Raw genomic sequence first — 6,000 nt, forward strand, 5'->3', positions numbered from 1 at the left:
CAGCTCTGAAACCAGGCGTGTGTTGGGCTCCATGACAGAGGGTGCCAACTTCTCCAGCAGGACATCATTTCATCTGGTTGAAGGCAGTGAGAATTGACACAGGCTCCAATCCGTCATCAGAAGTTCCAGCCTCATTCTCATGGGTTCCACAGTGCCCTTGATCTTCTCATTCCCTTTACATCAATCTTTCCTTCCTGCTGACCTTGCTGTGGACTCCAATCTTCAGCATTAGACATGAAGTCAACAGCCTTACAGATGCTGTTTTATCAGCTCCCACAATTACATGAGATCAAATCCATGTAATAAATCTATCTATCTATCTATCTATCTATCTATCTATCTATCTATCTATTCCCACTGATTCTTATCTGATTGGACCCTCACTAATACAGAATTTAGAACCAAAAATGGGAATGAAAATTGCATTAGTTATCTGTTGCTACAAAACCAATTGTCCCAAAACAATTAACACATGCTACATTCAAGTAGGTGAGGAATTTGAAAGAAGCTTAGCTGGTGGTTTTGACTCAGAGTCTCTCATGAGTTGCAGTCAAGGTGGCAACTAGGGCTTCAATCATCTGAAAACTTAACAGGGCCTGGAGGATTTCCTCCAAGCTCACGCACATGACTGTGAGCAGGGACCTCAGTTTCTCACTGCTCGGGGCCCTCCTCCCTAGGACTGCTGGAGAGAGAGAAAGGGAGAGAAAAAGCTGACTATAGGAGGGGACCTAGCATGCTGACCTTATTTATCTTAGGTGGTTCAACTATTTTTCTGTTTCTTATATTTTGTTGCATGTGGGTAGATGTTTCATCCATCTAAGCCCTGGCCATAGAAATTTAAGTATCAATCGTACTGCTCAAAATTTGGAAACTATTTCTAGCCTAGATATGTCTCTTGAACCTATAGCCACTCACTAACATTGTATCAAATTCCCCCTATACTGTAAATACCAAGCTGAATTGAAAGACAGTAGATCCATATTTGTCAAATAATTAGATTCCATCATTCAAATATTTGCTCTTTACCTCCTATATTTATTGAGCGTGTACCAGTATTATGTACAAGGCCCTGTATTAAACTATGAGACACACAAAGATGAATAAAATATATTCCCTGTCTTAAAGGAGCTTTCATTTTGCTTCATGTCAATTCATCCTCCACAGAGGGCCTCCAGAGGTCTCCAGTATGAATTTGCCTTATGCTCTTAAGAGCAGAAGCCCAGCCTCCTTTCAATATGATGATTTCTTGAAGTTCTAAATCAGCGCCTTAAAGAGAATGGTGTGCCTGGGGTGATGCCTTTGCCAGAGTTAGGGTGCATGTCCCTTTGGGGCAGCCACAAAGCTGGGTCTACCAGAGCCAGATGGAGCGGTGGGACCTGACCAAGTCAAAGGATGGGTCAGAAGAACTCTCGTCAGTTCCCTGCTCCTCTCTGGCCTTGTGACATACAAGAGGAGTGAGTCAAAGGGAAGGTGACGTACACCAACCCCAGCTCCTCCTCCTGCCTTACTCTGCAGCTATTTTTGGAACAGGTGCCCTAGATTTACTCCATGTCACAACAAAAATTGTCACTTTAGAACAGGTGGAGGAGGTAGAATCAGATTTTCAGTTTAAAGGGCCACTGGAGGTTGTATAACTCAATTTGATGAGCAGGCCCTTCGTATGTCGTTTTCAGAAGTGGTTGTCTAGCCTAGATTTGGGCAGCTCCAGTGATGAAGAGCTCACCCCTTCCTGAGGCTGTTCTTTGAACTATGGGTCAGCTCTACCCCTAGCCCCATTGAGACAAAACAAATTCTCTATCAATTCTACCCATTTGTCCTCATCTTGTCTTCTGGACTCACCTAGAATAAATTTGATTTCCTTTCAACAACAACAATGGTGACGATGACGATGACGACGACGACGATGATGATGATGATGATATAAAACATTTTTTTATGGACTATGCATCAGACATAGGACTGAGTGTTTTACTCACATTATGTCCTTCATAGGTACCTAAAATAACCCTATGAGGTAGGTACTATTATTAATTTTACCAATGAGAAATTTGAGGCAACTATCAGAAAGTAAACATTGAGTTCCACCAAGTCTTTATTTTCAAGGCTAAATATTTTCCCATTGTATCAGCTCTTTCTCTTCCATCATGAGAGACAGTGCAGTATAGTGGGAAAAGCATGGCCATTTGGGTCAGGCTGACCCAAATCAAAATTTCTCCTGTCTCTTATGAGTTACACCACCTTCAACAGGTCACTTGAATATCTGAGCTGCCATCCTCCTGTCAACAGGTTAACATATTATAAGGTCAGGAGAAGAATTAGAGGCTATGTGTGTAAAGAGCCTAGCAAATTCTTGATGTGAAATAAATGCTCAGACAATGTTTTACGTTTCCCTGTCAGTATCCCAGACACCATCAAGACAGGGTGGGCTCTGTCAATTCCGTAAATGTCTGATGTGCAGGACTGCATGCATCATACTCCAGGTGTCTTCTGAGACAAGGATATGTGTCCCCTTTTACTGGGGGAATAGCCCAAGATAATATGTCTTTTTGGTGCCCACAGATGATTCATACCATATTTCTAGTTGATTCAGACTCCAAGGTCTCCCCCTGCCACATGCTCTTATTAGCAATAACATCCCTCCCATGTTCTTGGAGAGTGGGTATTTGGGGCCCAATTGCAAGAATTTATGCTTTATCCCAGTTAAGCAATAACCTATGCAGTCATTTTAGATGACCAGCTGTAGTCAACTGTCTTTTCCTTTCTCTTTGGACATTTAATCTTCCTTCTCCCTCACCCCCAACACCAATGAACCACAAAGTTCTGCTTGTTTTGCCTCCTGTGTTTTTTTAATCCGTCAGTGTTTCTCTCATCTACCCTTACCACTCTAGCCCAGGCCGCTATCATCCCATCCTGGACAATTAAGAAATCCTCCGAACTTTGCCTCCTGCTGCTTCTTTTGCTACTCTTTCCACCTGTTCTTTACCAAACAGCAAATAATGTGATTTCTCCATTTAAAAACTTTTCACCTATGCGCATGTTTCTTAGGCTAACTACTGAAATGTATTCTATAGCCTGAAGGCCTTTCAGGGTCCTGCTCTGCCGATCTCTAGCTCTGCCCAGCTGCACTCAGTCCTGAGCACTCTCTGTGCTCCCGTCCTCTACCAGGAGCACTCCCACCTCCATCCCTTGCCTAGTTAATGCCTATGTGCCCTTCAGACCTCAACATGGTTAAGACCATGAACTCTGGAGCCAACTTTTGGTTCAGCTCTGCCACTTGCTAGCCATGTAACCTTGGGAAAATAAATCACTTAACCTTTCTGTGTCTCAGTTTCCTCATCTCTAAAATGGGCATAATAGTAATGATATATAATAGGGCTGGTATAAGGATAATATGAAAGCATAACACAAAAACAGTGTGGGGCACATAGTAAGTGATGTTATAAAAGCATTAATAATTATTATTACATAATGATATGATTACCCAGGAGAGCTTTCTCAGAGCCCTCAGACTAGGTCAGGGAACCAGGATGTATGTATATATATATAAAATAGGAACCCTATACCTTTTCAGTGTAGAAATGATCTTCATTGTCATTTTGCATTTATTGGTGATTATTTGCATTATACCAGCCCTTTAAACTCCATTGCAAGCTCCATGGGGACAGAGCATTGAGTTACCTTTTATGCACCACTTTTACTCACTTCAGTGTCTGGTCCAGTTTGTGACATTTCTAGGAGTTCCCCCAGTATTAGCAGAACATGTGGAAGTGTATTGTTGAACGCAGCAGGCATGGCTTCAGGCTGGTCATGGCTCTTTGCTCTGTCCAGTCGCCCATCTACGCACTCACACCTAGAATGTTGTCATTCAGTCAGTTACACGTCGTCATGGTGGTCGGTCACTGGTTTTCCATCACAGAGTCAAGGTGATCAGTGTAACAGAAGGAACACTGGCCTCGATTAGGGAAGACTATGATTAAATCCCAGGTCAGACACTTGTCTCTTTGCCTCGTCAGGTCAGTACTTTCTCCTCTTTTGAGGCATCATATTAGCACCTGCCTTACATAATATGATAATTAAATAAGATGATAAAAACTGACATTTATAGAGCAGTCACCACATTGCAACTGAAGTCCTTGTTCCTTTATAGGAGTGTCCCATTTAATCCTTACAGCAAAGCTATGAGGCAAGTGGTATCATTTCCCTCATGCCATAGATGCGGATGTGGACATCTAGAGTGACCATTCTCTTGCCCGAGTCACACAGGAAATGGAAAAGACCACATTTGAACCTAACTTGTGTGGACCCCGAGTCTTAGTCATCTTCCCCTTGGTCACGCACAATATTTAGGAAGCAACTGGTGCAGGTCACACGTGGGAAGCACCGATTGAGGGGCGTTATAGTTGCAGAAGGCCTACACAAGAGGAGCATGGGTACCATTCTGCTCTGTGCAACCATTTATTCCCACCTGTGTCCACCAGCTCCTCCAGACAACTCCTGACATCATGTCAAGATTATCTACTGACATCATCAGCTACCCAATGAGCATTAGGGTTTAATTAAAAGAGAGATTTTCTAAGAATAGCTTTTATTTTCTTCACACCACTGGCTAATATTGTCTCCCGTCCCCTGACTACACAATCTAATCAGAATTCTTGCTGATTTGAAAGCAAATATAATAACAATAAGAACACCACTTATTAGCATGCAGCTTAGAAAGTGGCTCATCCTAAATAGTCTTTTTTTTCCACATGAGAAGTTTGCAGATTGCTCAGATGAGCCAGATATTACTCGGAGGCAGGAAAGTAGAGGAAAATCTGATATCAAAGAAGCCCCACGGAGAGTTATCAATGAACTGCTTTTTGCTGCTGGGGGTTTAGAATGAGACGAGGAAGGAATGTGGTATGAATCAAGGAAGTGCAGAGTTGGGAACACAGGCTGGGAGATGGGTGGGTGGGGTCTAGGAGGAAAAGCAGCCCCCAAGCCTACCCACGTGTAATGCCCTTAGGACATGCCCAAGGGGATTAACTTGCCTCATTGCCAGTCCTCATAAAAACTTTGGGATGTATATGACATTTTCCTATTTTATGGGTAAGGGAAGTGTGGTTCAGAGAGGTGGGGTAACACCCAAAGTTACAAAGGTTGTGAAGGGCAGAGACAGAATTCAAATAGCCATGACCCCCATTCACTGTCCATGGTGCATGTGTGTTACAGAGCACATAAGGCTCAATCTGCATTTCTCCATGTGTTCTTTCGGCCTGTATTCTGTCTGGCCCCACTCAGTCTCATGACATCAATCCAAGCTGTAAGCTGATGACTCTCAAATTCATATTTCTTGTAGACCTCCCTTGAGAGCTTCAGACTTGTAATTTTCCTTTGTTTACTCAACACTTCCATTTGGATATCTAACAGTAATATTAGAGTGAACACTGCCCCAACTAAAACCTGGTCTCATCCCAAAGTCCATTTGCTCACCCTGCAGATTAGTCCCACCAACCACCCCCCGCCCCCATTGCAGAGGCCACCACCACCATCTTTCAAGCTCAATACAGGGAGCAGAGAACCTTCTTGTCATTTTTCTGTCTCAGCCCCACACGTACCGATACATAGCCCCACCCTACCTCTCTCAGACTCCATCCGCTTCCCTCCATGTCCATCACTCCCATCCTGCTCTCATTAGTTTCCTGTGGTTCAGCCTCACCCAGCATGCTGGGCTTCCTATGGTTTATGGCTTATGGCTCATGGCATGCAATTCTAACAATGGCCTTTTGTTACCGCCATCTCGTACTTGAGAATACTGAGTCCTGGTGAGGTTAAGGAACTTTCCAAGGTCACAACTGGTAAGTGCAATGTCTGCCTGAAATTCAACTCCCAGAAATCCCCACACTGGTTCATTCTCAATCTTCAGGTTTTAGCTTAAAAGTCACTTCCACAGAGAGGTCTTCCCTGACCTCTCCCCCACTACAGTTAAAGCAGCCCACCCCCACCTCTATCTCCTGCCCT

The sequence above is a fragment of the Myotis myotis genome, unplaced genomic scaffold (assembly GCF_014108235.1).
Source record: "Myotis myotis isolate mMyoMyo1 unplaced genomic scaffold, mMyoMyo1.p scaffold_m19_p_5, whole genome shotgun sequence".
NCBI lineage: Eukaryota > Metazoa > Chordata > Mammalia > Chiroptera > Vespertilionidae > Myotis > Myotis myotis.